A 16,244-nucleotide genomic window follows, 5' to 3' on the forward strand; every position below is an offset into this window, starting at 1 on the left:
AGGAAATTGAGGGAAGTTGGGGGAGAGAGAGAGAAATTGGGAAATTGTACTTCTTTTTTGTTATTTGATATGTTGTTATATGATAAAAATGCAAAACTTATTAAAATTTATTTTTAGAAAAAGAAAGAAAAAAAGAAATAAGAAAAAGAAATGATGTGACCAGCCCCAAACTTTTGCAATATCGAAAGCAGAATTATGTTCAACCCCTTAAACAGCATCATGAACACAGTTCCTCATGAAAGTGCAATAGAAAGGATGTCTGAAGGGGCTCTCACTGCTTCATTTCCAATCAGTGCATTTCCCGTAACTTTCTGCCCTGTAACTTTTTATATCCTAAATCAGAGAGTTGGGTGGGGGGTCCCCCCAAGGGTCCTCTAGTCCACCCCTGCAATGTTTTAGGATGGTAGTGCTGTTGCCCTGCTTTAGCTGCGCTATAGCATAACAGTGCCTGTCCAGAGAGCAATAATGCGGGAACATTGAGAAGTGTCACGCACAAAAGCCTCTGCACACCCCAGTTTTAAGTATCAAGCAGTGCCTCACAGTCTGAAGGTCACTGCATCACTTCCACCCTTCCATCAAATCTGTGTTGTGCAGCGTATCGCCGTTTCCTTAAAAGAGCTGCACAACGTGGACCTCTGTGATCAAAGTCGCCCAGAGTTGCCCACCTCACCCCAGGCAATCCTAGCTGCCCGCAAAAGTGAACAGAGACCCCCAAGTCCATATGTTTAGCTTGCTCACACCCCTCCGCTGGTGTGCTCAGTTCATAAGATAAGAAGTGCCTCTCAGCATGGCTGCCCCTGGAAATGGACTTGGAGGCAAAACTGGTAATTGGGGTGACAGTTGGGAGCCGAATGCTGGAGAATATTAAGAAAGCAGGAATTCTGAACCTGTTTGCTGTAAAAAACTGCACACAGCCACATTGGCAAAAGCAGTTTTTCCCCTCATCCCTGAAGTTCTGTGCCTGTTGGATTTCTGCCTGTCATGAAATTACTCTTGTTTTGTTTTTAAACCACCATTGCTGGGGTTGAGCTAGATGACCCGTTGGGTCCCTTCCAACTCTACAATTCTATAATTCTATGACCAATTTACTCCTCCCACAATTCTTTAATCTAGGGATAAGTAATGTGGTGCCCTCCCAATGTTGCTGGCCTCCAGTTCCCATCAGCCCCAGCCAGCATGGCCAATGGTCAGGGCAACGTCAAACCTACATTTGGGGGCCCCTGAAGCTCGAATTGTCATGGGAGCCCCTTTGCAACCAGCAACAAGGTCTGGGTAACCAAGGTTATCTTCTTCAACAGGGTTGTTCCAAGACAGATCACCACACCTTGGCAACATCTGTGCTACTGACTCTCAAAACTTTGGGACTGTTTAAAAATATACCGCTAGTTTGAAAGAAAGCCCAGCCAGCAGCCAAACGAAGCCTCAAGCGGTGGTTCCCACAGCGCAGCAACCCAGCAAAGGGGATGCAGCAAGGAAAACCACTGTCACCTCTCCACTGGGAAGTGCTGAGCAAAGGCGATGCAGCCGATTTGATCGGCACAAGGCATGCAAGCTCCACCCCCCAGTCGTTCTTAGACTCCTTATTGGGTGAGCAACGCAGCCAAGCAACACAGTTGGAGCCTCCCTCCTCCCTGGCCGGCAGGGAGGGAGGGAGGGAGAGAAGCTGTTTCCTTTGAAACCTGGGGAATTTAAGGGACATCATCAATAAGGGACAGCAGCGGGACACGGTGCTGGGATAAGGGAGTTTCCTGCCAAATAAGGGATGGTTGGGAGCTATGATCTGGAAGGTTTCATATTGGCTGCCGTGATGGTTGGTGCAGATGGGCATTAGAGTCCAAAACATGTGGGGCATAACTTGCTGCTGAAGGCTGGCCTAAGCAGCTGATTTGCAATGGTCAGATCCCTCCCCAGCTTGACTCGTCTCTACTGCTTGGCCTCCCTCTTCTCCTGCTTCCATCTCTGATTCTGATTCTGAACTTCTCTCTGCCTCAGACTCTACTTGCTCACCAAACCCTGTTACCTCTTTAGCTTCTGACACATCCTCCTCCCAGGCTTCTTCCTTCTCTCCCTCTGACCATTCTTGTCATCCCACCACCAATCCCCAGGCTCTGAGCCTTTGTCCCATGGGGGTTCCTCAGCTGGTGCCCCCCACCATTCCTCTGTGCCCAGCCAGTCCATGATAGTGGTTGAGGGGCCTGACTTGGCCAAACCCTCCTCTTATTTAAACTTTGCCAACCGGGTGCCCTCCAGATGTTTTGGAATACAGCTCAAACCACAACAGGAGTGTTGACTGGGGCTGATTGTAGTTCAAAACACCTGGAAGATACCAGGTTGTCAAAGGCTGGGCAAGAGTCCCAGGCTGACTCAGTGGAGGGAAACATTGAGTCAGTTCTGCGACAAACCATTTCAGTAAACATAAGGTGAAGATGAAGCAAAGAGATAACTGTGATCCCTCCAAGGTAACCTGGAAAACTTTTGTCTGTGTGTCTCTTACTCATGTTTGCAGTTTCATACATCATAGAACCAGGCTAATTGCAAAGATGCTTTGATAAATCAAGAACTTAAAAGCTTGCTTTCCTTTTCAATGTCTTTGTCCAGCAAGGAGAAGGCCTTCAAAGACTTCCACCTTGACAATGCTGACAATTCTTTGCCAAGGCAAATCCTGTATTTCACCCAATGTTTGTAAGCCTCTTTTTTGTTGTTTTTTTCATGTTGGGAGTTGAAAGAAGCATCAGGGATCGTTCCTCAGCCCCACCCTGCCTGGGAATGCAAGCTCATTTGTCTGCCACCACCTTATTTTGGCTCTAGTCTTTCATCAGACCCTGAAAAAGAGAGGCAGGGAAGGGGAAGTACCTCCCTCTCTAGGCATGAATCTGCCCCACTTTTGAGACCGGGCAGCAGCTAACGGAGAGATCCATGGTTCCAATCTCACCACAACCATGTGCAGAGGTTGTCAGTGTGATGCTCTGGGGCTCAATGGTGCCACCAAGGTCTTCCCCTGGTACCAGCGAAGCCTCTGAATTCACCAGCACTACTCAGTTGCTCCCTTGTTCACGAGAAATATATACAGTGGTACCCCGCAAGACGAACGCCTCGGAAGACGAAAAACTCGCTAGACGAAGGAGTTTTTCGTTTTCTTAGCCGCTTCTCAAGACACATTTCCCTATGGGCTTGCTTCGCAAAACGAAGCTTGCCCCGCAAGCTCCGGGGATAGCGGGGAAGTGCAGCGCGTCTTCCCCGCTGTCCCCGGACCTCTTTTGAAGCAAGGGGCGGCGGGGAGAAGATCGCTTCTCCCCGTTGCCAGCCCCGCAATCTCCGGGGACAGAGGGGAAGGCGCGTGCGCCTTCCCCTCTCTCCCCGGACCCCTTTTGAACCAAGGGGCAGCAACGGGGAGAAACGATTCTCCCCGCTGCCCCTTCCCTTGCTTTAAAACAGGTCTGGGGACAGAGGGGAAGGCGCGTGCGCCTTCCCCTCTGTCCCCGGAGATTGCGGGGTAGGCAACGGGGAGAAGCAATCTTCTCCCCGCTGCCCCTTGCTTTAAACAGGTCCGGGGACAGAGGGGAAGGCGCGCACGCCTTCCCCTCTGTCCCCGGAGATTGCGGGGCAGGCAACGGGGAGAAGCAATCTTCTCCCCGCTGCCCCTTGCTTTAAAACAGGTCCGGGGACAGAGGGGAAGGCGCGCGGCGCTTCCCCTCTGTCCCCGGACGGTCTCCATAGGAACGCATTGATTGATTTTCAATGCATTCCTATGGGAAACCGTGCTTCGCAAGACGAAAAACTTGCAAGAAGAAAAAACTTGCGGAACAAATTAATTTCGTCTTGCGAGGCACCACTGTAGAGCAGAAGCAGGAAGTTGAAAGAGTGGCCACTCTTCCCCACTTCCTTTTCAGCTCTATGGGCTTTCCAAGGCTCAGATTGATTCTACTGGGTTTGACTTTTACCCTGATCCCTTGGAAAAGCAAAGTGTATCCACCCCCTCTTGTTTGGGGAAGAGAAGTCACTAGGGTGGCATACTCTCCACTATTTCTCCAATGAATTGCAGGGTAATTGGGGGATGGAGACTAGCTATGGCACTTGCTCCAAAATCCAAAGATGCCCACAGGTCTAAAAACGTTGGTGACTCCTGCAGTAGTGGCTGAAGGTACACCGCTATCTCTGCCTCGGATCCCGTCAGCAACAGGGGGATAATAATCAAGGCTGAAATAAAATGGCCAGGAAATAAACCCAGGGCATTAAAATTATTTGGGAGGCATCCAATAGAGTAGCCAAAGGTTTGTTTGTTTTTTTAATTAAACATTTTGAGAACCCATAAGCTTCTGTTAATTTTAGTTCCAACACTGAGACCAAGGTTATTAAAATACCTACTGTGTCTGAATTGCTATTCTCTGGAGATCTTTTTGCCATGATATCTTTATACCGGGTGGCCTGGGTGTTGCGTCCCATTAAACCTGAGCTGCTTAGTTTTTATTTTTGCACATGAAACAGGAGTTTCGTTCTTGGTCCTGGAGGCGGGATGTTTGGCTTTAAGATTAATCCAAGCGCTCTGAGGCCAGAAATGTACTTACTTCTCTCTAAAACCATTGAGATGAATCCTGGTTTAACGTTGTTGTTTTTAAATCTGTTTCAATAAGATTATTTCTGCCAAGAGAGTGAGTGACCCCTTGTGGATTATGCAAGAGTCTAATTTATTTATATATATATTTAACAATTTATAATCTTCTTCATCATCATCAAACTCTCACCATGGCCGCCTTCTTCCCTCGATTCTGAATTATTTTAAGATTTATTGTGAAATGGAGGATGTGTCACTCTGATTTATGGAGTTATTATTCTCAAAGCAGCCTGTCCATCAGTTACAAGCAAAAAAGAAAGACTGTGAGCCAGGAGCTTAGCTGAACAGTCGATCACACATGGAAAAAAAGCGAGCTAAAAACCAGCTGGTCCACTGTAACAATTGCAGCGATCCTTCTTTTTGATGACAGGGTAATCCACACTTGGGCTTAATATGAAACATGGTGGGATGATGACCAGGGGTCTCAGGCTATCAGGTGCAGCCTGGGAAATTCTGGAGTCGTTTGCCACAAGCGTTGTGGCTGTTCTTTGGCTTTAGCCTGAAGTTACCACTTTTGTTGGACGCAATCCCCTAGGAATCCCTCCGGCATGAGGCCTGCTGAAATGGATGGACCTTGCACAATTGCATTGAGCTGTGTTGGCGCACTGCTCCCATTCATTTCAGTGGAACTCGCATGCATCCATGCATTTTCAAGGGTTCTACTGTAACGTTCTATTGTACCATGGCCTTCCCCCCAAGAATCCTGGGAAGTGTAGTTCTTTCAGGGTGCTAAGAGTTGTTAGGAGACCCCTATGCCCTTCCCAGAGCTACAGTTGCCAGGGTGGTTTACCAAACAAGCCCTCTTTCCAGGAAACTGCTTACAAAGCGGTATGTCTTTTTGTCCTCATCCTGCCTGAGATGAAGGAGGAGGAAGCAGGGAGAAGGGTAGCACTGTCTATGAGCTCCTTAGTTTGGGCGTTGCCTTAGTGCTGGTACTCCACAAGGAGGAGGATGGGGGGGGGGAGTAAAATTAACCTGCTCCATCTCTCATTGGTTCTTGTCAGGATGCTTTCAGTGGCTCCTGGCGGGTTGCCCATGAAAGTATAAAGACACGGAAAAGTTTCTTACTGTCCTTTTTTATTTCAGTATTACAGAGAGAGGCTATAGAACCCAGCCTCTTGGATAATGGCATTGTCCCGAGTGAATCTCTACTCCCAGCATCTCCCACTTCCTCATTCAACACTTCTACAGGAGCTGCTACGTGCCCTCTGCCTTTGAGCTCTTTGCTCTCCTACTTTTAAGGCTTGCAGGGTTCTGGGAGATGGGGTGGTCTGGAATGCTGGGCGTTGTCCTGGCTCTTCCATGATTTCCCAGCTTTTCCCCTCATCTGCCTTTGAGCTGCTACCTCCCTCAAACCCCTGTTGTAAATCTATACTGTCTTCCTCTTCCTCCTCCCTGGAAGGGTCAGGATGAGGCGGCAGTCTCCACCATTTCTCCTCTGCCCAGTTCCTGGCAGTTCTGAGTCAACCTGTCACTTGCCCTGGCTCTGCCTACTGTGGGTCTCCTTTCCTTCCACTCTACCAGTAAGAGCCCAAGAACCTAAGAAGAGCCTGTTGGATCAAGGTTTGGCCCATTCTCTCCAGCATCTTGTTCTCACAGTAGCCAGCTAGATGCCTGTGGGAATGCCACAACTTGAGCACAAGTGCACTCTCCCATGCCTGTGGTTTAATAATAATAATAATAATAATAATAATAATAATAATAATATGTATACCCCACCCATCTGGCTGGGTTTCCTAAGTCACTCTGGGCAGCTCCCAACAGAACACTAAAAACAGAACAAAACTTTAAAAACTTCCCTAAACAGGGCTGCCTTCAGATGTTTTCTAAAAGTCAGGTAGTTGTTTATTTCCTTGACTTCTGATGGGAGGGCGTTCCACAGGGTGGGTGCCACTACTGAGAAGGCCCTCCGCCTGGTTCCCTGTAACCTCACTTCTCGCAGTGAGGGAACCACCAGAAGGCCCTCGGAGCTGGACCTCAGTGTCTGGGTTGAACAATGGCAGTGGAGACCTCCTTCAGGTATACTGGGCCGAGGCCGTTTAGGGCTTTAAAGGTCAGCACCAACACTTTGAATTGTGCTTGGAAACGTACTGGGAGCCAATGAAGGCCTTTAAGGACCGGTGAAATATGGTATCGGCGGCCACTCGCAGTCACCAGTCTGGCTGCCACATGGATACCATAGAAACATAGAGTTGGAAGGGACCCTGAGGATCACCCCTTGCAGGAATGCAGGAATATGCACCTGTCCCATATGGGGGAGTGAACCTGCAACCTTGGTGTTACCAGCACCATGCTCTGAGCTACCAGCAACTGGTATTCAGAAGCATGAATCTAACTCCAGCCATGGAGGCAGAGCCCAGTCATCGTAGCTAGCAGCCAGTGACAGCCTTTTCCTCCCTGAATTTGCTCTTTTCAAGCCATACAGGTTGGTGGTCATCTCTGTTGTGGAAGTGAGTTCCATAGTTTAATGAGGCACTGTGTGAATAAGTCCTTTCTTTTTTAATCTGTCCTGCATTTTCCAACATTTGGCTTTACTGAATGTCCCCAGGTTCTTGTGTTTAGTGGGGGGGGGGGGAGAGAGAGAGAGAGAGAGAGAGAGGAAAATCTTAATCCACTTTCTGTGTGCTATGCTGGAGTCTCAATGGGCAGCAGCCACCATTGCTTATAGCCAGTTTAGGCTACGTAGTCATCCCCTCACCCCACCCCAAAACACCAAACACCTTCAGGCGCTTGGGCCAACTTTTAAAGTGGGTTATGCCTGTATAACTCTGGAGAACGGAGTTTGGCCCCTTCTCCTCGGAACACCCAGGCAGCTTGGCTCAGAAGGCAATTGTGTTACGGACAGGATGGGAGAGTAAACGATAAAATTTCTGGAACACCAAGAACTTCTGGCTAAGCTCTCCCTGTTCTAATAAGGTTACAAAATACTGACATGGATACCTCTGAGATACTAATTAGGGATAGGCAACGCAGAAGGCAGGACAAGGAAGGAAGGAAGAGCGGAATCCCTCTTTGCTCTCCTTTTGGGGGGGTTAGCAAAAGTTCAGTAAATGGCGTCGCCTGTTCCTTGGTACAGATTCTCCACATCCAACTTCCAGCCAAGGTTTGTGGCCAGAAACACAAAGACAGGCTAACATGGTAGAGAAGGCCTGAGGCTCTCCTTTCGGCAATTTCAGCCCAGCTCAAAGCAAGCAGGATGGTGGCACACACAGCTTTTAAAAAACAATAATAGTAGCAGCAGTAGTAGCAATAATAAGAAGAAGAACTTTGTTTCATTTAGGAATCATTTCCCGTGTGGCATATCTCAAAGCAAACAGTTAAAACAATTACATATATAAAAACAGTTTTAAGGAACCAACTATAAATATAAAAACAGTTTAAAACAACACCAGCTGGTGCATAAAATCAGTTCAAATCCAAGACAGATACTAAATGGGATAAATATTTTAGAAGTGTTGAGAGAGACTTGGGACAGAGCACCAGAGATACTAAAACTGGATGAAATTAACCTGCTCAGTCTAGGCCTACTTTCAACCAAGCTGACATCCACTTGCAATAGGGTCTTGTAAATGTTGCTGCTGTTATTTATGAACAACAGCAGCATATTTATGAGCAACAGCAGCATATACATTAAATCAGTTCAGATCCAGGACAGATACCAACTGGGATAAAGATTTTAAAGGCTTGTGGAAAGAGGAATGTTGTGAGCACATGCCAGAAAAGACGGCAGAGAAGGTGCTTGTCTGGTAAGCAATGGAGGGAGTTCTGAAGTGTGGGGGCCATCACAGTAAAGGCCCCATTCCAACATAGTGTGGAATGGACCTGTCATAGGTTGGTATGCTCTCTCATCCGTACTATTATCCATACTGACTAGGAACACTGGTGGGGAACAAGACCTTGGGGCTATAACAGCTAGTTCAAGGAAAATGGCAACCCAGAATTAATCAGACGAGGTTGGATTTTTTTGGCATTAACTTGTGACCCTGATTTGCTACATCAGTTACTCAGTTTGGGGTGGCACAAAACACAGGGTTTGTGGCACAAAACTAGCACTAAGATTTGGCATCAGTTTGAGGGGGATGCAGAATTGTGGGGTCATGCATTAATGAAGTTTTTACCCAGTTTGCAACAGACGTGGAAAAGGCAAATCCATGCTAGGGGTGGTTAAGAAAAGAACTGAAAGTAAAACTGCCCCTTTCCCAAGGCTGTTATACAAATCTAGGGTGCATTTGGAATACTGTGTACCATTTTGGTCACCTCAGCTCAGAAAGGATATTGTAAAGTTGGAAAAGGTGCAGAGAAGGGCAATGAAAATGATCAAGGAGGTAGAGCAACTCCATTACAATAAAGGCTGCAGAATCTGGGAGATTTTAGTCTAGAGAAAAGGCAAGGAAGAGGTGACATGACAGAAGTTTATAAAAGTATGCCTGGAGAGTGTGGATAGAATCAGGACATGATTCAGGTTAGATCTGGAAGATACAGGATAGACGAAAGAAGGTACTTCTTCACGCCATGTATAAGTGATGGGCTTTGCTGGCACACAAGAGGCAGTCATGGCCACCGACTTCAATAGCTTAAAAGATGATTGGACAAATTCAAGGAGGACGCAGCTGTCCATGACTGCTATCCACAATGGCTATACTCTGCCTCTGAATATCACAGATACTCGTATTCACAGGGCTGCTCTGCTCATGCTCTGCTTGCAGGCTTCCCATGCACATCTGGCTGGCCACGGTAAGAATAGGATGCTGGACTAATGGGCCTTTGGCCTGATTCAGCAGGGCTTCTCCCATGTTTCGTTCTCATGTTCATTTTCTCCACCAGCCATGCCCTATTCCCAAATTAGAACGGCAGGTGCTCCTTTACGTACATTATTCAAACCAAGCGATCAACCTATTAGCTTTGGAGCGCTGCCACTGGTGTGGAATTCCATTCAAATTCATTAGGAAACGATTTTCTTCTTCTTCTTCTGGCACTACAGATGGGATCCGATCGGCAAATTGCCCTGGGCCAAATCTTTTTGCCAACTCTCCTCGTGCTGGCAGCTCGCAATATCTCGCTTATGTAATGCTCTTATCTGCACCAGCAGATAATTCTTTTCTTTAAATGATTATAGCTGATTCATAATAACCTTTTACCGTACAACAGACTTCCCCCAACCTCGTGCCCTCCAGATGTTAGAGACTACAACCCCCATCAGGCCCAGCCAGCACAGCCATGCTGATGGGGACGGTGCTCCAAAACATCTGGAGGGCACAGGGTTGGGAAAGGCTGATCTGGGACATGGGGGAGGGAAATGGCTCGTTTTTATCATGTTGTGGAACTCCCTCCCCACAGATGTCTATCTGGCAACACAAAAATGCATTTTTGACCAGTGGCTTCAATATCAAGCTGGCTTCCTCCTCCTCCTCCTCCTCCTCCTCCTCCTCCTCCTCCTCCTCCTCCTTCTTCCACACACCCCACCATTTTGTTTAGCACCCAGCCTGAGCAAGTGTTCCGTTTTGTGATACAGTATGATTGCATCTTTTGCATATTTACCTTGCACAATTTCAACCATGCTCGGTTGAAGGCAGACTGCTTGAAAATGTGCAGCTTAAACAGTGGCATAGCATGGGGGGTGCCAAGGGTGCCGCCTGCACCAGGCGCAACATCGGGGGGGGGGCGCTCGCACTTGGGTGCTAAAATCCACGGGTTAGGGGGCGCAAATTACTTGCCTTGCCCCGGGTGCTGACAACCCACGCTACGCCACTGAGCTTAAATCCAGGTGAGGCAGGCAGATTCAAAGCTCTTTTTGTGCATGAGGCTACCGAGCATGGAAAAAGCTTTAAAGCTCTCTGACTTGGTTGGGGGACAAGATCTGCTCAGCATGTGGGCTCTTGGAGTACTGGGGATTCCCTCTTTCTTCTCCTCACCCGCCACTTATAGGGCAGTTCCAAGGGTTTGGGTATATACGATTTTTGTGCATTTTTGAAATGATGCAATTCTGTTGTATTTTGGGATTTAGGGCTTTTCCCAAACTAAATATGGCATTGCTATTGCAATGTAGCACTTCCTCTGCTGAGGTTATTTGGTGGATTTTCTCCCTCTGAGAAATCTAATCTACTTGATATACAGTACCTGTGAAATAAGTGATTGTGCTTCATTCCTGCCCCTTCCAGCTCCATTATACTACTGCTGTACACACTGGGTAAATAAGGCAAAAGGTAAAAGGTGATGGACCCCTGGATGGTTAAGTCCAGTCAAAGGTGACTATGGGGTGCTCATCTTGCTTCAGGCTGAGGGAGCCAGCGTTTGTCCATGGACAGTTTTCCAGGTCATGTGGCCAGCATGGCTAAACCGCTTCTGGTGCAGTGGAACACCGTGACAGAAGCCAAAGCACATGGAAATGCTGTTTACCTTCCCACCTCAACGGTACCTATTTATCTACTTGCACAGGTGTGCTTTCGAACTGCTAGGTTGTCAGGAGCTGGGACCGAACAACGGGAGCTCACTCCATCACGGGATTCAAACCACCAACCTTCCGATCAGCAAGCCCAAGAGGCTTAGTGGTTTAGACCAGGGTGCCACAGCCTAGGAGCTGCCATGACCTACTAGGCTTGGCTTTCTTAGCGCCACACCAGATCTGCTCTGGTCTCCAACTTCTGACACCACCCAGGCACCAGAATTTGCAAGTCCACAATATGGCAACCCTATTGTTCTGTAGCCCCTGCCCCACTGCAAAATGCCCAGAACCATCCTGACCCAAAAGAATGGGTCCTGCTCGCTCTGCGGCAACAGGTTTAAGAAAGCCAATTCACTTTAAACTCTCATGGTCAAATGACACATTAAACCACCAGTCACCGAAGCCACAACTTCTTTTATCTTCTGCAGCCCCAGGAGTCCATTCTCAACTGCAAAATAGCCAAATAGGTTGGACAGTGTTCTCGAAGCTACTAAAATGAGTTTGACCAAACTGCGGGAGGCAGTGGAAGACAGGAGTGCCTGGCATACTCTGGTCCATGGGGTCATGAAGAGTCGGACATGACTAAACGACTAAACAACAACAAGCATGTAGCCTCCTGTGGTTGTTTTTCATTATCAAACACAGAGAGAGAAACTCAGGGAGAAATTAGTACGCAACTTTGAGCTGTGTCAAAGCTTGGTCCTCTCCTCGAGGCTGTTTTCACTGTGTCCCTATCTACCTTTTCAGGGGCAGACTAAAAGTGAAAGAGGTAATGCAAAGCAATCTTTGCGATAACAGTGGCCTCTTGTTCCTGCCTTGCAAAGAATTCCCTGAATAAAGTCCTGCTAATTTAAGCTTTCTCAGAGATACGGCTTCTCTGATAGCCTAATCCAGATAGTGTTTCTGAACTCTGTCTCACGTGATGAGTATACACTGTCTGAAGTTTTGAGTTATTCTTGGCCTATGGAATTGGAAAGCATCTGTGCGGTCTTTGAAAGCTCCTCAGGACATAAGAGGAGCCCTATAACTGGATCAGACCAAGGTGAGTACATCTTTTTTTATATATACATTTTTACTGGTTTTTTTAACATATCATTTCCAACAATCATATAACATAACTTCTTATATTATACAATATTTTAGACTTCTGTCAACACCTCTGATAATTTTTTGTTCTTTATCACTTATTCTGCATTTCTTAATTTCTCTATTACTCTTAATTATCATTAACTAACAATTCTTCTCAAAGTCTTTCTTGCGATATTTCAAATAGTCCTCCTTACAAAACTTCTTGCAATCCTACTAGCGTGATCTGTTCATTACCATTAGTTTTCAAATAGTTCATATATTTACTCCAATCTTCTAAGAATCTCTGGTCCCGCAGGTTTCGAATCCTTCCTGTTAATTTATCTAATTCTGTATAGTCCATCAATTTCGTCTGCCATTCTTCTTTCGTCAGTAATTCTTCTTGCTTCCATTTTTGTGCCAATAATATTCTTGCTGCTGTTATTGCATATAAAAACAATTTACAATCCTGTCTATTAACATCATCTCCTACAATGCCAAGTAAAAATGCTTCTGGTTTCTTAATAAATGTATATTGCGACATCTTTTTCATCTCATTATATATCATTTCCCATAAGTTTTTCACTTTTTTACATTCCCACAAGGTGAGTACATCTAGACCTGCAGCCCCAGCCAGGACATTCTTCCTTTGGTCCTTAAAAGGAACATTATCTTGCCCTTTCTTCAGTCTCTCAAAACAGTGGAGGTTTGCATAGCATGCAAAGTCATTTAAAAATAATTACTGTATTTTTTGCTCTATAAGACGCACCAGACCATAAGGCGCACCTAGTTTTTGGAGGAGGAAAACAAGAAAAAATAATATTCTGAATCTCAGAAGCCAGCGTTCCTCCCACTGCCCTGAAGAGGCTTCGCACAGCTATCCCTATCACCTCTGCGCAGTGATCCCTCTTGCTGTTCTGGCTTCTGGGATAGCTGCACAGCCTGTATTCGCTCCATAAGACGCACACACATTTCCCCTTACTTTTTGGGAGGGAAAAAGTGAGTCCTATAGAGCAAAAAATACAGTATATAGAAAGCTGCTGTATACCAGGGGTGTGGGGGGTTTTAGGGGAGGGGGAGTACCTCTGGTGGGGGACATATTGTGCTCCTTCGGGGGTAGCTTGTCCACATCTGGTCCCCACCATGCACTCAGCTGTCACCTGTGGCTCCTAGAAGCTGTCAGCAAGCGACAGCAGCCACACCAGGGAATGGCTTTGACTAGCCGGCTCAACCAGATGAGGGTAGCCAATGGGTATAAAACCATCAGTAAGTTAGGGACTTCCTCTGCATGTGAAAACAGGCTCCAGCAGATTGAGCGGATGAGACCAGTAGTGGGTCCAACGGTCAGGAAGGCAGTTTCTGCATCTGCTGTAGAGGGAAGTGAGGGGCAGATGGGGATCATCAACCTGGGAAGGTAGCCCATGTAGGTGAAGGAAAACTCTGATCCTAAACCTCCGCTGTTTCATGAAATATCTTTGGGAGAAGAAAAGGCTAAGGAGTGAACCCTACACCAATCCGGAGTAGAGTCCCTAAGATGGTTTGATGGTGCCTTGTACGTCTCCTTTTGACAACTCCTGCAGCCAAGCTGGTGCCAAACATCTTGCTTTCCTTTGGACGACATCTTGTCATCTGGGCAGCCCAGAACCTCCATACACAGGTCACTTCAGCGCTGCTAACACAGTGGTTTGACTTAACCCCAGAGGCACACTCCTTTGTCTCTTGAGACACATGGATGCTAACAATAAGCTTTCTACAAGTCAGACTCACTGGTCCATCTAAGTGCAGTATTGTCTACAATGACTGACAGGGCTCGCCGTGGTTTCAGGCAGGGGGTCTCTTTCCCAGCCCTGCTTAGAAATCTCTCACATAACACCAGAGTTCGGAGAGAAAAGTCTTGATGACACTTTACTAAGCAAAACTGAACAAAACAGTGTATAATCTGAGGAAGAACAAAGAGAGCTTTTGTCTTCCTTAGTTTGGGCCTTGTATACATCGGGGAGACATTCAACCATACATTCAGAAGAGAAGCTCCCTCAGAACTACACAGTCAATCAGAGCACTTGATACTCTGTGAGGATCATGGCATTCCGATTGGTTGCTAAGCAACACCTCCACACACACACACACACACACACACACACACACACACACACACACCCCTCTCTTGGTTTACTGACCTTAACACTAACAGAGTTAACGCTTAACTTGCAAACTGAATGAACGCTGCTGTTGCACTTCCAACATCTCGGACCTTCTGCTTGCAAGACAGATGAAGTAACACCGATCAACAGCACATCCCTGCAATTAATTAATTAATTAATTAATTAGAGGGCACAAATCTGTGCTTCCTCCCTCGGTGACCCATTACATTTCCAGTGCAGACCTTTAGCATCTGTTTCTAAAATGCTTTCTTTTCAGACAAACAATCTAGCCATCTCTCATGGCCTTGCAGGGGGGCGAACCCCAGAATGTGGCATGCCACTTTCTTTAAGAGCTCATTAATACCCCTTGATGAAATAGGATCCTCTTTACATCCGATGGAATTTGTACTTATGGTGGGGAGGCGGCCACAGCCTTTATCTGAAGGGCATCCTCCAACCGCCAGCAGTGATGCTGAAACGTTCCTGAGATAACTTGCTGGAGGAATGCTAAAGTTATTCTTAGGTGCGTCCTAATGTAACAATCCCCTGGCCTTTTCTGTTTGCACGTCGACTGAGTAAACCTGAGGATAAAAAGAGGTAAGATATGAGGCTCTTAGCACTTTTCTGGTGTGCTTTAAAAAATTTTTTTAAAAAATTACAGAGCCAAATGGTATTGTTTTTCTTTTCGGCAGGCTCCAAGTTGAAGATATGTGCAAGTTTAAACAAGACATACCAGAAGGCCTCATTAAAAATTACTCACTCCTGGATAATATTCAACTCAGGTTTAGTGGTAATGTGCATGATGTCATCTCTTTCAAGCTTCTCTCTGACCCAGGCTTTTGCATAGATTTAGCAGGCTGCTGAAATGAAAACGATGCGGCGCACAGCAGAGTTTTCTGCCGCTGGAAAATGTGATGCTGCTCTTCGTTCATCAAAGCTCTGCATGAATGAGGAAGCACCAGGTCCCATAGCAGGGTCGCCATATTTCATAAAATACAAAACCAGGACACCCTGAAAATTGGGGAGCTCTTTTTAAGGAAAAGCAACTTTTTTTAGACAAACAGCCGCATTCCAGAAATTCCACCTGGATCACACTTCTAACCTTTCAAATCCCTGCTGTAATGTCCGGGAAAATCCGGATGTATGGCAGCCCTACACATAAGAAGCTTGGACTTCAAGGGACTGAGGGTGAGAGTCAGTCAACTGGTGCCATTGCAAGGCCTTATGAGCTGCTGGAAGGTGCCCTTCACTGAGGGTAAGAAGTGTTTGCCAGTTATCCTTCCTCTCACAACAGGTCCTAGTGCTCCTTAGAACGCCATCCTGGAGGATCTCCCAACCCTCCAGAACAGATTTTTTTGGGGGTGCTTTAAGCGGGGAGGGAGAACAGACAAAAACTGCATCCCCATCTCTTCTGGAAGTGACTGGAGCATCAATTGGGTACCAGTGCCCTGTGCTTCAACCAGCACACCCTTGATGTACATTGAGCAAGGTGAAAAGCGAACTTTTCTATATCCTACCTTTCCTGAAAAGAGCTTAAGGTGGCATTTATGCTCCCTTTTGATTTTGCCTGCATAACAACCCTGTAATGTAGGTTAGCTTGTTTACAAAGCTATTGTACTACCAACCTTACTGTAAGCTTGTGAAACATGGACCACTTATAAACACCGTCTCCAACTCCTCGAAACAGTGTCTCTGAAATTTTTTACATATCACTTGGGAAGACAGGCGAACTAAAGCCAGTGTACTGAAAGAAGCAAAGATCACCAGTGTCGAGGCAATGATTCTTCAACATCAACTTCATTGGACTGGTCATGTGTGGATGCTTGATTATCACCTTCCAAAGCAACTACTCTACAGTATTCTGAACTTAAAAATAGAAAGCGTAATGCTGGTGGTCAACAAAAGAGGCTTAAAGACTCTCTCAAGGCAAATCTAAAGAAATGTAGTATGAGCACCGACAACTGGGAAACATTGGCCTGTGAGC

The sequence above is a fragment of the Podarcis muralis genome, chromosome 14 (assembly GCF_964188315.1).
Source record: "Podarcis muralis chromosome 14, rPodMur119.hap1.1, whole genome shotgun sequence".
NCBI lineage: Eukaryota > Metazoa > Chordata > Lepidosauria > Squamata > Lacertidae > Podarcis > Podarcis muralis.